Below are 16,677 nucleotides of genomic sequence, written 5' to 3'. Positions count from 1 at the left end.
GGGCTCAGCCGCTCCGCGGCATGTGGGATCTTCCCGGACCGGGGCACGAACACGTGTACTGCATCGGCAGGCGGACTCTCAACCACTGCGCCACCAGGGAAGCCCTGCAGTTTTTATTACTGATTAATACTCTACAATTTTGTAAATGAGAATTTTTGTGGACTTAGAAGAGTAGTCTTATGTAAATTCTTTGAGAATATTGTGAACAATGACAATTTTGAAGCATGATAATACTTTGTAGAGAGTAATGAGCTAGTTAAAAGGTTGAGAGTATTCTTAATTCCTTGTGTGTATTTTCACTTAAGATTTTACCTTCTGGTGTATAGCTCGGAGGAAAACCAGTCCATTACTTCCTATTTTAGTTTAAGTCATCAAAGAAAAAGAACCAAAAGACTTTAACACAACACTGTAAATCAACTATACTTCAATAAAAATAAATAAATTTTAAAAAAAAGAACCAAAAGACTAATCTGCTGGGTTAGAAATAGCAAAGATAAGTTTTTTCCTGGTGACTTGATTTCATAATGAATTATAAGATTCCTACAAAAACATTAGTTTTTGTCTTTTATAGATTTGAAGCATTTGACCTACTTCTGCCACAAGGCACAGCCTCTGATCTTTGATATTTATTCACATTTTTCTAGTTTGTGAATCTAAAAACAAAAGCTAAAATAAAAACCGGTTTTTAATAAGCTTGTTTCTTGAGAAGTATATTGTGCTACAGCCAGTTTTCACATTTGCATATAAAAATAAGCAACAAAAATGTAATGCTTTTAAGTTGATATATATATTATTTATAAAATTGTCTTTGAAGTGTGTGATATATAAAATTCTTTCTTAGGCTAAAACTCTAGAGGGCAAGACTCATGCTCTAAACATGTTCTTCATTGAACCTAACAAGTTATCACATAAGTATGAGAGGTGATAGTCATTAAATCAGGCTATCAATGCTTTTGCAATAGGAATGACCTCTGAAGTTTTGGAATTTGATTTCTGGCAACACTGAATATTTATTAGGTCATATAGACTTGGTTTAGGCAGCTTATAAATAATCTCATTTATTACTTAGAAGGAGACATATTATTCACAGTCTACTTATACAATCAGAGGAACATACGTATTTTCAGTTTTTCAAGGTCATATGGAAAGTTAACTGTGCATCTAAACATAATTTTCAGTCTTTTAAGACAGATAAATACAACTTTGCATTTAAATGCCCTTTACCAGGGTAGTCTCTAATCATAAATATCTTTCTATAAGACTTAGTTAGCAGTGTGAATCAGAGGTTTACACCTCTGCCCCTGAAATAATAATTGTAGAGCTGGTAGTCGTAAGCTGCTCCTGTTTCTGTTGTTGCTACTACATTTATTGAGAGCTTGCTCAGGCACTGTTTTATATTTAATACCTCAATTAATCCTTGAAAAAACTGTTTGATGTTAGGTTCTATTATTAGCCCATTTTGCAGATGTGAAGGCCAAGGCACAGAAAGTTTAAAGAACTCAAGTTTCTGCCATCGGTGGTGTCACTAGGACATGAACCCAGGCAGACTGATTCCAGGGCTTATAGCTATAAAGTTCATTTTATAATTTTCATGCTGTGTTAGAAACATGTTTCTATAGGGAAAAATCACAGTGAAGATGCAATTCAATTGTTTGAATTTTGAGCACTGCCATTCCTGAGTTTAGGCTCTTATTTCTTTCCGTGATTACTTTGGTAGCCTCCTAACTAATGTGCCTGCCGTTAGTCTCTTTTCCCTCTAATCTAGGCTCCCTGGGTTTTCTGACATAATTGAATTTTCTCTAAAGATATCAAATTATTTCTTGCCTCTCTGCCTTTGTAGATGCTGTTTCTTCCTCATGGAGCATCACTTTCTTGGCTAACTGTAACTAACCTACCTTTTGAGGGAGAGAGGGTGGTTGGATTTTTACTATCTTCAACCATAAAATGCTATATTATTAACTATAAATAAAGAACATGCTAAGGTTTGTTGTTTTTTTTTTTGCGGTACGCGGGCCTCTCACTGTTGTGGCCTCTCCCGTTGCGGAGCACAGGCTCCGGACGCGCAGGCTCAGCGGCCATGGCTCACGGGACCAGCCGCTCCGCGGCATGTGGGATCTTCCCAGACCGGGGCACGAACCCGCGTCCCCCGCATCGGCAGGCGGACTCCCAACCACTGCGCCACCACGGAAGCCCCATGCTAAGGTTTTTGCATCAAATATTTTTCTAAACTCTGGCCTCTAATGAAAGACAAGGAAGAACTAAAAATTCATGCTGCTTACTAAAAACACAATTGAAATCCAGAAGTTCTTTAAACAGTAGACTGACAGAAAGTTCACAACTTGGTATATAGCTCATAAGGTGCCTGGAGATTATTTTTTTCCGTTTTGTACTTGACTAATCCTGCAATCTATTTCAGTTTTTTAACTTCGGTATTAATTGTTGAAGTAGCCAAAGGCACCTATTTTCTATAGAGTTTTAATGCCTAATATAATAGCCATCTACTCAACGCAGTGTTTCTTGGAAAGAAATCCTTTAAAAATTTTTTAAATTAAGTATAAAAAGAAGTATTCTTTTGTTCAGTTAGTTTGCAATCTATATTAATGTCATATATTCAGTATGTTATCTTTTAGAAGCCAGTAAAATACATACTGGTCATTAATAAGCAGTGGATTATAGATTAATATAAAGCAGTGATCACTTATATTCTAGAAGTGTATTCCCATCATTGGGTCCTTATGCTGTAACATAGTTTTGGAATCATTATCACTGTAAAATCATTATTTCTTTGCATAATGCACTCAAGAATGGCTCAAAATAAAGACTGTCCTTTAGTCAGAATTCCATTTTATATATTAAAATATCCAGTTTATGTTCAATATATACATGATATTAAAGTAAACCTATCCTTGACTATCAAGGAGAGGAGGAGGAAAAAGGACAAGTGATATCACCTTCTAATGTAGGTCTGTAAAAATATATTGAAGAAGTGCACAGGTGCGCAGGTCCGGCGAGCGCAGGCGCAAAAAGGGCGCAGCTGGAGCGCAGCTGGGTGTCTGGCTTGCGGGTGTCCGAGCGCCGCGGCCGGAGAGGAGTGGCCGGAACTGCTTGAATATCCACATTTCAGTTTCTGCACCTATCAAGAGTTTTAATTCATCATGGATAATCTGTTAGCAGAAGAAATTCAGCTGAGGGCTAACCAGGTTACTGATGAGTCTCTGGAAAGTACAAGGAGCATCCTGGGTTTAGCCACTGAGTCTCAGGATGCAGGAATCAAGACTATCACTATGCCGGATGAACAAGGGGAACAACTAAAACGCATAGAAGAAGTCATGGACCAAATAAAGACATGAGAGAAGCAGAGAAGACTTTAACAGAACTGAACAAGTGCTGTGGCTTTTGTGTATGCCCATGTAATAGGACAAAGAACTTTGAGTCTAGTAAAGCCTATAAGGCAACATGAGGAGATGTTGGAGACAACTCTACTAGCAATGTAGTATCTAAGAAGCCAGGCCGAGTGACAAATGGTCAGCCTCAGCAAGCAACCACAGCAGCAGCCAGCGGCTGGTACATTAAATGTATAACAAATGATGCCAGGGAAGACGAAATAGAAGAGAACCCGACGCAAGTGGGCAGTATCCTAGGAAATCTAAAAAACATGGCCCTGGACATAGGCAATGAGATTGAGTCTCAAAATCGACAAATAGAACGGATCACAGAAAAGGCTGACACCAACAAAGATCGTATTGACAATGCCAGTGCCAGAGCAAAGAAACTCATTGACGGCTAAAGCTACTGCTGTACTTCTTTATCACTTATTCATCTCCCTAGCTCCTCCTTCAAAGCCATTACCTTTCCAGAGTTTGAAATTTTGGTTCCACACTCTTCTCATCGGGAGATGATGTGGAAGATGATCTAGGAGTAACAGCCCCCCTCTTCTTTTATTTTCTCTTTTTCCCTTGAGGGTAGACTGCTGCTTAGTTTTCCTCCTAGTATTTTCTTTCTCGGTCCATGCTCTTAGGTTGGTTTTCTTACATCATATATAGTGTTACTTTTCATTCTCTCCATTTACTTAGCAGGTTCTCCTGCTTTCAAAATTTGGAAGCATTGCCAGAGGCAGTCATGTAAAAGGCAGTGGGGGCAGGCACAAGGAGGAAAGGCAAGAGATAAGAAGTTGTTACCTCAGTAAAACCTGCAGACCCTAAAGCCAAAAGTTGCATAACCACAGTGAAGATCTAGTTGGGTTTAATTTCTATTTAAGTTGCAGTTATTGCCAATTTAGGCCAATGCTTGGTTTTGGAGCCTGCATATACAATGTTTTTGTTATGCATCACAACTTTGCAACCTCTGCTTCAGAAAAGAATAGAATGAGTTTTCTTAAAGTGAGCTTAATTTCTGAACTCCTGGTGATTCATCTATGTACATAGATTCTATGATCCCATTTCATATTGCACCATATAGGAACACATGGTATAAATGAATGGCTTTTTATTTTCATATTATTAATAGTATCATGGTCCCATTACAGGCCTATTAACCTCATAAATTTGTCATTAGTCTTTGAAGAAAAAATATGTGAATATGTATATATAATATGAGAATTTCTCTCTACAGCAGGGCTTAAAATTTTTGGGAAAAGTTTGACAAAGTATATCATGGGAATTCAGATTTACCTCAATGCCAAGAATTATGTTTGGATAGGAAAAAAGAAACTTGTTTTGATCTCAGGTAGAAAATAGTTAGATTGCTTTGAGTTTTATGTAGCTTTAAACTATTTTTAAAACTAGAATTTATTCTGTTTAACTAAAAATGATTCAGAAAATTATGTCTTTGGTTTACTTATTGATGATTGCACTGTGATTCTCTTAGCCTTTTGTATTCAACTTCCAGAATCACATTTGTTTAGATCCTGAACAGTGTTACAAGAATCTGATTGGTATTTGTCACCTTTATTTAAAAACTAGCTTGTGCACACTTCAAAACTATTAATGTCAATTGGTTTGACCAATAACCACTGTTTGATCCTTACAATTAAATTTTGTAACTAAAAAAATATATATATATGTATAAGATCAAAATACATTGAAAATCAAGTATAAAATAAAAGCATTCTCTCAGAATGAGGCCTTATAAATACTCAAACCAATTAAACATTACAGTGGAAAAGTTCATTAAATATTACATTAAGTAATTAGTAATTTTTATATTCCTACATAGGTCAAAATTACCAAACCATGAAACTGAATTTCTTCTCATTTCCCCAAGGATTATGAAAGAGATTTTAATTAAGCTTTGCTATGTTAAGAATTTCCTTGATTTTAGAAAGCTGTTTGTATGTTACTACAGCTTTTCTAAGTGACTGTCTACATAAAGATAACCTTATGTGTGGCTTGGTAATTTTGTGGTTAATGTATACCATGAAAAAGTTATTATAGGAATTCAATTCATGAAGCATATATGATCAGCTATGTTCAAGCAAGATATTGAATCATTTGGTATTTTGTAATATGTATAATTAGTAGTAAATCCTAAAAAGAATATGATTAAAGACAGTGTCCTTTCTTGAAAGTAATGTTAATGACTTTTTTTTCTTTACTTATTCACTTGTTTTTCACCTCATTATAGAAAGGATTTCAAGTGGCAAATTAATTTTACTATAATGGGAGTAATTATCTAGTCATCAATAAAAGTTAAGTATCTACCATATGCTAAGCATTGTGCTAAATGCTGCTTATACAGAAATAAAATACATGTTCTTTTCCTCAAGAAGTGTGCGGTTTAGAGAAAAAGTCAGACAAGTTAACCAGCAAGTACAGTACAATGTGAGTACAATAAAAATTATTATTAACTCTGTTATGTAGGAGGTGATATACTAAGCGCATTACATTGTTATTCTCTTTTTAAATCAGGAAATTAATATTTAGCAACATTAGTTAACTCATCTAAGGTCACACAGTAAGTGGTTGAATCAGAATTTGAACTCAGATGTGTCTGACTCCAAAGCTCTTTATCTTGCTGCCTCTCTATACTGGTAAGAGTTAAGACAGAGTGATGCAGAGGATTTATGGGGACCGTAAGGTGCGTGTGCCAGTGTAGGCTATTAGGTTCTGGAAGAGAATGCTTAAACTGAGTTTAGAAGACTAAATAGGAATTAGCCAAGAGGAAGAGGGAGCTGAAAAGCATTCCAACAGAGATACTAACTTGTGCAAAGGCATAGAGATGAGAAGGCGTAGCCCATTTGGGGCTTGTAAGCCCTTATTTCTCTGAATAAAGGAGAGTAAACCTGCAAGAAAACCTGGAGAAATAACCCCCAAATCATTCACTAATTCATTTATTCAGTCAGTATTGGGCACTGTAGACTTATTCACTGCATCTCTGGGATGATATTGGAATTTTTAAAACTACAAGTCATAGAAATGACACTAATGTTAACAAAATGCCACATAATCAGGAAAGAGAAGAACGTTATGCTCTTCTGTCCTCTGATTTGTTTTATTTGGCTTTTAGAGCAATGGCTTCTAAACTGTAAAATCTCTCTCTCTCTCTCTCTCTCTCTTTTCTGATCATTTCTCTCATCATACTACCTGATGCCAAACTGTGTGGAGATTTTAGAACTGAAGACTGCCTAAAGTGTTCTCAATTCAACTATGCTAAATTCTATTTACTTCCTAAAGATTTAAGAAAGGCTAAGTGTGTTTCTCTGTATCAGTGTCCCCTGTATGACCTTATCTTTCAGGGGATAAATGTACTGAAAGTATTAAAACAGATCCTTTCAAGGACATGTTTGGAGAGATAGACTCACATCAAGCTGCTAGATGGATATACAGGACAATGCAAGACCATGACCCAGATATAAATCAACATATAAAATCTAGGAGGTAGGGAATGGTTTTTCTGAGTTTGAAGGAGTGATGTTTATCATTAGACACATTTATCATTCAGTGATACGATTATTAGTTTGTTTTCTCCATCTTTACAATCCAAAGAGACAGTCTTCAACATTCATTTCAAATGCTGTCTTCTAGTAGAAGACAGCTGGAAGTAATTATTCCCTCTCCTGAACTTCCCAGCATTTTATCTGTATCTTTTTAAAATACATCCAATAATTCCTTCCTTTTTATAATGTCATTTATATGCATGTCTCATCTCCTCTTTTAAACTGTACGTACCTTCATGTTTGATCCCCAGCACTAAGCGTTGTACGTGTAAGGCATTGAGCTAATATTTAATGAATTAAAGCATAGCATCCCTATCATAAACTAAACCATTAGGGCAGGGTTTCTTGAAGTGCTGGACGTGAATTACTTACTTCAGGATCACCTGGAATGTGTTGTTCAAAGTGCAAGTTCCTGTGCTTCTGCCCACACCTACTGAATGAGAATTTCTGTGGTTTCCAGTAATCTTGTTTTGAGTAAAAACACTAGATAATTATGATGTACACTAAAGTTTGAGAACCCACTGCCTTAGGGAGAATGCAAGAATCCAAATTAAAATTGAATTTACATTGAATTGCAGATGTGCTTAATGCTAAAAATAATAAAGTATAAACCATAATGGAAAAGAACATGTAAAAAGAATGTATATATATGTATAACTGAGTCACCTTGCTATACAGCAGAGATTGGCCCAACATTGTAAACCAACTATACTTCAATTAAAAAAAAAATAATAAAGTAGCGAGACTTCCCTGGTGGCGCAGTGGTTAAGAATCCGCCTGTCAATGCAGGAGACATGGGTTTGATCCCTGGTCCAGGAAGATCCCACATGTCGCAGAGGAACTAAGCCTGTGCGCCACAACTACTGAGCCTGTGCTCTAGAGCCCAGCCCACGAACCACAGCTACTGAAGCCCGCATGCCTAGAGCCCGTGCTCGGCAACAAGAGAAGCCACTGCAATGAGAAGCCCGCGCACCACAACGAAGAGTAGCCCCCCGCTTGCTGCAACTAGAGAATGCCCGCGTGCAGCAAAGAAGACCCAACGCAGCCAATGAATAAATAAATAAATTTATATTAAAAAACGGTCGCATTTTGTACATAGCATATAAGATGAAAATATAAGAAGAAAGAAATGAACAGGAAGATATTTTCAGTGAAGTTTTTCTGTATGTCAGGAAAGATCAATGTTCAATATTCTGGAACTTTAGTCTTAAAAAACATATTTAGGGCTTCCCTGGTGGCGCAGTGGTTGAGAGTCCCCCTGCCGATGCAGGGGACACGGGTTCGTGCCCCAGTCCGGGAAGATCCCACATGCCGCAGAGCGGCTGGGCCCGTGAGCCATGCCTGCTGGGCCTGCGCATCCGGAGCCTGTGCTCCGCAACGGGAGAGGCCACAACAGTGAGAGGCCCGCGTACCACACACACACACAAAAAGCATATTTAGATGTAAATAATTTAGAATATTGATGACCATTTTCTTTGAATGCATTTGAAGTAAAACACCATGGTTTTATAACTAAAGACTAAGAAAAGATGCTTTGAACATTCTTATTGGCACATTCTTGTATTCCTGTATGCATAGATGTCTTTTAAGGCATGATTTCCTATAATATAGTTTGTGACTCACAGTTTTATTGTAAGAAATAGTGTGGTTTGGATACCATTTAACAATATATGCTTTTCCTTATCTTTAACAACACATTGTAGTTTAGATTTACTTGTCTGTGAATGTTTTTATCTGTGATTTTTATTTTTATTTATTTTTTTATTTTATTTATTTATTTCTTTTTTTGTGGTATGTGGGCCTCTCACTGTTGTGGCCTCTCCCGTTGCGGAGCACAGGCTCCGGATGCGCAGGCCCAGCGGCCATGGCTCACGGGCCCAGCCGCTCCGCGGCATATGGGATCCTCCCAGACCGGGGCACGAACCCGCATCCCCTGCATCGGCAGGCGGACTCTCAACCACTGCGCCACCAGGGAGGCCCCATACTGATCATTTTAAAAAATTATATATAAAAGATGTTTAGTAATATATATTCTTTTTGATAAAGCACTGAAGTTTTTATCTACAAAAAGTACATTTTTTTAAAATTTATTTTTTTGGCCATCCTGCCGCAAGCCATGTGGGATCTTATCAATAGTTCCCCAACCAGGGATTGAAACCGCGCCCCCGGCATTGGAAGCATGGAGTCTTAACCACTGGACCGCCAGGGAATTCCCCAAAAGTACATTTTTTTAATTGGTGTTTCTGTGGTACACATGAAAATATTTGTCCTTGGTCTATGTCATTTCCTCATTTTTAATTCTACAAATTGGTCATTTTAGGTGTCATTAATTGTTTTGTTTCAGTAAATAAATACTGAAGGTGATTTAACCACCTTGTAAAAATAGCTAACTTATGAATGCTATATATTAGGCTGTGTTTTAATATGTTAATTGTTTTAAAAATAATCTGTCCCATCAAAACACTAACTTGTTTAAAAAGTTCAGTTTTAAAATATCACCAACCTCTGTTATAAACAGGACAGCTCAGAAGAAGAGGAGACGTAAATTAGAGAAACCCAGAATGGAAAATAAAGAAGAGAGATTATTTTACCCTTAGAATAAAGGGTTCCATGGGCCTCCCTGGTGGCGCAAGTGGTTGAGAGTCCGCCTGCCGATGCAGGGGATACGGGTTCGTGCCCCGGTCTGGGAGGATCCCATATGCCGTGGAGCGGCTGGGCCCGTGAGCCATGGCCGCTGGGCCTGCGCGTCCGGAGCCTGTGCTCCGCAACGGGAGAGGCCACAACAGTGAGAGGCCCGCATACCGCAAAAAAAAAAAAAAAAAAAAAGAAAAAAAAAAAAAAAAAGAATAAAGGGTTCCACAATGAGGAGGTGGGCTCTAAGAATCTTGAATAAGAAGATCATAGGTATGCCCAATTAAGTGGCTCTTAATAGCATTATTTTTATTTTTTCAATGCAAATTTACGATCTAGTAAACTGAAAAGCAGATGAACATTGAATTTTCTGTGGAATACTTAAGGAAGGGTCACTTTTATATGGGAAAATATATTTCTTGTACTTTTAATCTTTTGATCTATATTTTGTCATTTTGTTAATGGTGGAAAGAGAATAAATATCATTTTTTATGAACAAAATATTTTTTTCTAAGTTTGAAACCAGTATGAACCTTGCTGTAAATATTTAAGTTTTTAAAAATATAAATTCCTCCCTGGTGGCGCAGTGGTTGAGAGTCCGCCTGCCGATGCAGGGGATACGGGTTCGTGCCCCGGTCTGGGAGGATCCCATGTGCCGCGGAGCGGCTGGGCCCGTGAGCCGTGGCCGCTGGGCCTGCGCTTCCGGAGCCTGTGCTCTGCGACGGGAGAGGCCACAGCAGTGAGAGGCCCGCATACCGCAAAAAAGAATAAAAAAAAATAAAAATATAAATTAAATATTTGATTGTGCTACTAAACATATCATTTTACCTGATGGCTAGGAGGAGTCAAACATAGTCAAGAGGGGTACCTAATGAGTACCTTTAGAGAGTACATAAAGCATTTAATAACTGTAGGAAGAATGATCGTGTCTTATTTCTCAAATAAATAGAATTTTAATTTACTTATACAAGGAAGTTATTCTGTATTTACTTATTTTATGTAGAGTTTTCTACTAGAATATAAGCTCCCTGAAGGCAGGGACTCTGTTTTACTCACCATCCTATCAATACCTAGAATACTGAATGCTTAGTACATAGTAGGTTTTCAGTAAGTACTTGATGAGTAAATGGAATAGATGTTTATACATGTTTTTTATTATGGTGAAATATACATAATAATTAACATGTTTTAAATGACATTTTTATATCTGGTTAGATAAAAGACATGCTCATTATAGAAATATTTGAAACTATTATGAAACAGAAAAGTTACTTGTAGTTTGCAACTTCAAATAGCTGTTCTTTAGGAATATTTTTCTCTTAATTCTTTTTTATGCAGATATATTTATAACTAAATTGAGATCATACATACACATAATACATATAGTTTTGTGTCCTGCTTTTTTAATTTAATACTTTCAAGTGAGCATTTTTCTAAATCATTAACTATTACTTGAAAACATGTTAAAAGGTTGTTAAGGGTCTAAGTGCAGTTCTGCTCAAAATTCACAGTAATAAATACATTTTACTTTGTGATTAAGACTATACATAAACAGGGGCTTCCCTGGTGGCGCAGTGGTTGGGGGTCCGCCTGCCGATGCAGGGGACGCGGCTTCGTGCCCCTGTCCGGGAGGATCCCACGTGCTGCGGAGCGGCTGGGCCCGTGAGCCGTGGCTGCTGGGCCTGCGCGTCCGGAGCCTGTGCTCCGCAACGGGAGAGGCCGCGGCGGTGACAGGCCCGTGTACCGCAAGAAAAAAAAAAAAAAGACTATACATAAACATTTAATTGTATTAAAAATTGTAAAGTAGTAGTTATGAAGTGTGATGAATTCTGATTTTTCATATGTATATTTTTTTTCCGGTACGCGGGCCTCTCACTGTTGCGGCCTCTCCGTTGCGGAGCACAGGCTCCAGACGTGCAGGCTTATCGGCCACGGCTCACTGGCCCAGCCGGTCCGCGGCACGTGGGATCCTCCCGGACCGGGGCATGAACCCATGTGCCCTGCATCGGCAGGCGGACTCTCAACCACTGCGCCACCAGGGAAGCCCCTCATATGTTGTTTTTTGAAATATGCTTGTCACATCCCTCCAAACTGATTTTGCATCTCAGTAATGGGTTGCAGCCTACAGTTGGAAAAGTACAGTTCTCTTGTATGAGTATTCTGTAATTCAGTTATGCCCCTTTTATTGGACAAATTTGGTTCTTTCCATTTTTTTGCCGGTAGGTATAAGTTCTTAAAAGTGTGTTTGAGCATATTTACCAAAGTAATTTATGCTGGTTATAATAAATTGTTGCTAAAGTGTTAAAATGTAAAAGTCTTCTTTATCAGTTTGATGTATATCCTTTCAGATTTTCTTTTTTTCATGTAAAGGTGAGATACACTGTCAAATTATTAAAATTATTTTTATGGCCCTCAGTAGAGTTTAATAACTTGCCTTACATTGGTCCTGGGCATGGGCGTTTTGTAATTTTTGTTAATTTTTTCCTCCAGTTTTACTAGGATACAGTTAACACATGATATTGTGTTATGCAAAGTGTGCAAAGTGTAAAGTGACTTTCAGATTTTTCTATGCAGTCATTCACTATATCAATCTCTATACACACATTTTTTTCCTAAACAAAAATGCTGTTATTCTAACACCTTTTAAGTTTTTTAGTTAATGTATCATGGATATCTTTTCATATCAACGTGTAAAATCTTTATTTGCTGCCTAGTACTCCGTTATAGGTAGATCATATTCTAACCTTTCCATTGTTAATAAAGATTTGTGTTGGTTTTTTTTTTTGGCCGCACCACGCAGCTTGTGGAATCGTAGTTCCCCAACCAGGGATTGAACCCAGGGCCCCCAGCAGTGAAAGTGCAGAGTCCTAACCACTGGACTGCCAGGGAATTCCCAGTTTGTACTACCTTTAATAGTATATAAGGGAAAAAATTTCCCTGTAGTGTTAACATTGGATATTTTCAACCTCGATTTTTGCCAGTCTGATGAGCAAAAAAATCTCTTTTATAATTTGAATGTATTGGATTAGCATCTTTTCATATGCTTATTGGCGATTTATGTGTCTTCTACTAATGCTTGCTTATATCCTTTGTGGATTTTTCTATTTATTATTGATTTGTAGGAAATCTTTATGTATTATGTTTATTAGCCTCTTGAGTATTATATGTTGTAAATGGCTTCTCCCAGTCTATAAATCATCTTTGAAACTTTATTATGGAATCTTTTTCTATATAGAAGTTTAACATTTTGTACTTGATCAAATCAGCTTTTTTTTTTTTCCTTTATGGATTCTGGGATTTGTATCATGTTTTAAAGGGTATAACTGACCTTCTCCACTTATTTTCTTATATTTTCCTCTGTACTTACAGCTTTTCTTATTTATTCATTGAGAAATAATTTTTGTGTTTTTTGTATTACATTTGGCTACTTAAAGTTGATATAATTATTACTTCTGATAACTAAACAACTCATAATAAGGAAGATTAGTGAGTTTCTTTTTTGTGACTTGAAAAAAAATTTTTACGTGTTTATTTTTATTTTTTTGGCTGCACTGTGCGACATGTGGCATCTTAGTTCCCTGACCAGGGATTGAACCCACGCCCCCTGCTTTGGAAGCACCAAGTCTTAACCACTGGACCACCAGGGAAGTCCCAATCAGTGAGTTTCTGAAGGGAGTTCTAATTTTGTTAAAATGCTTGAATTGATGGTAAATATAGTTGGTTTGAGCATGAATCTAAGCTTTATAAGGAGTTGGAGTAAGGGTAGATATTTTTTGGATCGGAAAACGTTTGAACAAAAGTGCAGATTTCTCAGCAGGCTTCACAGCCAATCAAGTTCATTTGAAACATAACAGTAGGTTATTTGACAAATTGTTGCCTTGCTGACATTTTCTCTCTTAGACTATAAGGGGAAAATATTTATATATTTGTATGTGAAAAAATCTTGAAGGGTATACACCAAATTATTAGCAATGATTTTCTCTGATGGAGAGATTTCAGATATATTTAATTTTTTTTCTACTTACTGTGTTTTACATTTTTATCACTAAAAATGTTATTTGTTTAGGGACGTCCCTGGTAGCACAGTGGTTAAGAATCCGCCTGCCAATGCAGGGGACACGGGTTCGATCCCTGGTCTGGGAAGGTCCCACATGCTGTAGAGCAACTAAGCCCGTGTGTCACAACTACTGAGCCTGCGCTCTAGAGCCCATGAGCCACAACTACTGAGGCCACATGCCACAACTGCTGAAGCCCACATGCCTAGAGCCTGTGCTCCGCAACAAGAGAAGCCACCACAATGAGAAGCCCATGCACTGCATTGAAGAGTAGCCCCCGCTCACTGCAACTAGAGAAAGCCCGCGTGCAGCAACGAAGACCCAATGCAATAAAAAAGAAAAATGTTACTTGTTTAGTAAAAATAATATAGCGGGGAGGTAAAGAATGCAATGAAGGATACTGCTACTCTGGATCTATTTATAGCCAATAAGGAAGAATTGCTTGGTGGATAGAAATGAAAGAAACCTTTGGAGACAACGTGACCATATCATTATATAGTTTGTTATAGCTGGGGTAGAGAATTCTAGAAGTGGTCACATATATACATACTCTAGATTGTAGGAATAAAACTTATAAAAAGTAAACAAAAATATATATTGTCATGACCTTATGACCTGAGACTAGGAAAGGTGGGAAGAACACAAAAATAATTGTAGAATTATACAATTACAGATTATAACGAGTTTTTTCGTTTGTTTGTTTTTTGTTTTTGCGGTACACGGCCTCTCGCTGTTGTGGCCTCTCCCGTTGCGGAGCACAGGCTCCGGACACACAGGCTGAGCGGCCATGGCTCACGGGCCCAGCCACCCCGCAGCATGTGGGATCTCCCCGGACCAGGGCACGAACGTGCGTCCCCTGTATCGGCAGGCGGACTCTCAACCACTGCGCCACCAGGGAAGCCCTATAACGAGTTTTTTAAAAAGGCAAAAGCAAATAAAACTACTTTGACTCCACTTGGAGCAATCTTAGCTCAGGTTTTAAAAGGACATTTATAGAAGATGAATATATAAAAGTGACACAAACATTTAAGTGTGTCAGAAAAGCTAAAATCCGGAAATCACAGATGTGAGGAATATACTAAAGATAATTATAAAATCTTACAGTTATATTCAGAATCAATAATAAGGAAGATACATGCTTACTTAATATTAACAGCTCTTACTTGGTTTCCATATTTTCTGTCAAAGAGAACAATCTTTATGCTGTAACAACAACAAAAAATTACCTAGTAAAGGAGAATTAAAGTCCAGTATAGGTGAAATTAATTAAGGAGGCATCTAACTGCTCAATAGGACTTTTTTCATAACCTGAACTAGTTACATCTGAGGATGCTGTGCATACTTGTAGGTGAGAAAGCTAAACTTTGAGGAATTATTGGGAATAGGAAGAATGGAAGTGAGCCACAGGTGAGGACATTGACAGCATGTTGATCAAATTCAGAAATGATACAAAGCTTGTTGGACTTTTATGCAAGAAATGAAAACAATTTGTAAGTCCATAGCAACAAGCACTTAACAGATTGGTTTAAATAAGAAATTTAGTATAACTAAATATATAATCCTGCATTTGGGTTAAAAGAAAAATGAGTTGAAGAATTGATGAAAAAGGATAAATAGCCTAGTGGGAGTGTTTATGACAAAGGGAATTTCCCTGTTGGTAAACTTAATATGAATAAACATACCCCATAAACATACACATTTTATACAGTTGCAGTCATAATGTGCTAATTATATATATATTGCCTTTTTCACTTAGTACATGAATATAGTACACACTTTCCATATTGCTGTATAGATTTCCAAATTATTTGTTGTTGCCTAAATGTTCCATCTGCAGGCTCTTACATAATTTAATAAATCAGTCCCTTATTTTAGATATTAGGATTTACTCTAATTTTTTATTACTTAAATAACATTGTAATGATAATCTTCGTGCATAACGTATTAGGCCACTGTTGGATAACTTCCTTAGATAATTTTCTGGAAGGATTTCTTCCAACAAATATTGGAAACCAACTAGAGACGAGCTGTGTAACTGATTTGGGGAATCCTGGGTTGCATGTGTTGTCGTACTTGTTGGCTCATTTAAGATAACAATAGCAGCTGATACCTCTGACTGTGGTTCAGGCAATGTGCCAGATAGTTTGTGTGTGTGGTTATATTTAATTATCCTACAAATTCTATTAGATAAGGTATTCAAGGCCAAAGTTTGATAACTTGTCCAAAATTGTATAACTAATAAATGGCAAAAATGGCATATAGGACTGTGTGGCTGCAAAACTGCACTGGCTCCCAGACTGGACATAAACAATTATAATGGCAAGATTCTTACAGAGTAGGCTCTATTAGATTAGGTATTCTGTGCAGAAGTGAATACACATGACCTGTTAAATATGAATGCATTATTGGCCCAAGTGTTGTTGTTTTTTTTTTTGCGGTACGCAGACCTCTCACTGTTGTGGCCTCTCCCGTTGCGGAGCACAGCCTCTGGATGCGCAGGCTCAGCGGCCATGGCTCACGGGCCCAGCCACTCCGCGCCATGTGGGATCTTCACGGACCGGGGCACGAACCCGTGTCCCCTGCGTCGGCAGGCGGACTCTCAACCACTGCGCCACCAGGGAAGCCCAATTTGCTTCTTTTTAACTAGAGTTAGTTGATCGGTTTTCATATTTTTAAGTAACATTTCAAAGAATACTCAATTTGTTTCTCCTCTAATTCCTTGCTGCTGTTAAGGAGGTGGACAGAGAAAAACTTTTCATATTCAAGAATATAATTGCAATGAATATATTCTTTATCAGTGGAGAATCTGGAGACTTTAGGCCTAGTCCTCTTCCTTTCTCTGCCTCTCAGTCTCTGGTGACATTAGCGGGGATTTAGGGCAAACAAATTGAACATTCCTTTAAATGCTATTATGAAGACAAATCCTATCAGCTCAAGACTTAAGGTGAATTCAGTGAATTGGCCTTTAGATAAAATGATTTTTGGTAAATTTACTTTTGGCCAGTGACTCAGAGCTCACCTAACCAGCCAGATCAACTGAATTAATCCTAATGATGA

The 16,677-nt window shown here is 37.6% G+C and overlaps 1 protein-coding gene and 1 pseudogene across 1 annotated transcript in view; both read left to right on the top strand.

Moving 5' to 3' along the window:
- Positions 1–16,677, top strand: part of PPM1E (protein phosphatase, Mg2+/Mn2+ dependent 1E) — a 165,452-nt gene that overhangs the window by 14,403 nt on the left and 134,372 nt on the right. The gene's annotated exons all lie outside the window — the stretch shown is intronic.
- Positions 3,148–3,924, top strand: LOC132478803 (synaptosomal-associated protein 23-like; annotated as a pseudogene).

This window comes from Mesoplodon densirostris, chromosome 18, assembly GCF_025265405.1.
Source record: "Mesoplodon densirostris isolate mMesDen1 chromosome 18, mMesDen1 primary haplotype, whole genome shotgun sequence".
NCBI lineage: Eukaryota > Metazoa > Chordata > Mammalia > Artiodactyla > Ziphiidae > Mesoplodon > Mesoplodon densirostris.
Note: the sequence above shows the minus strand (reverse complement) of the source record. Positions and strands in the feature narration are given on the sequence as shown.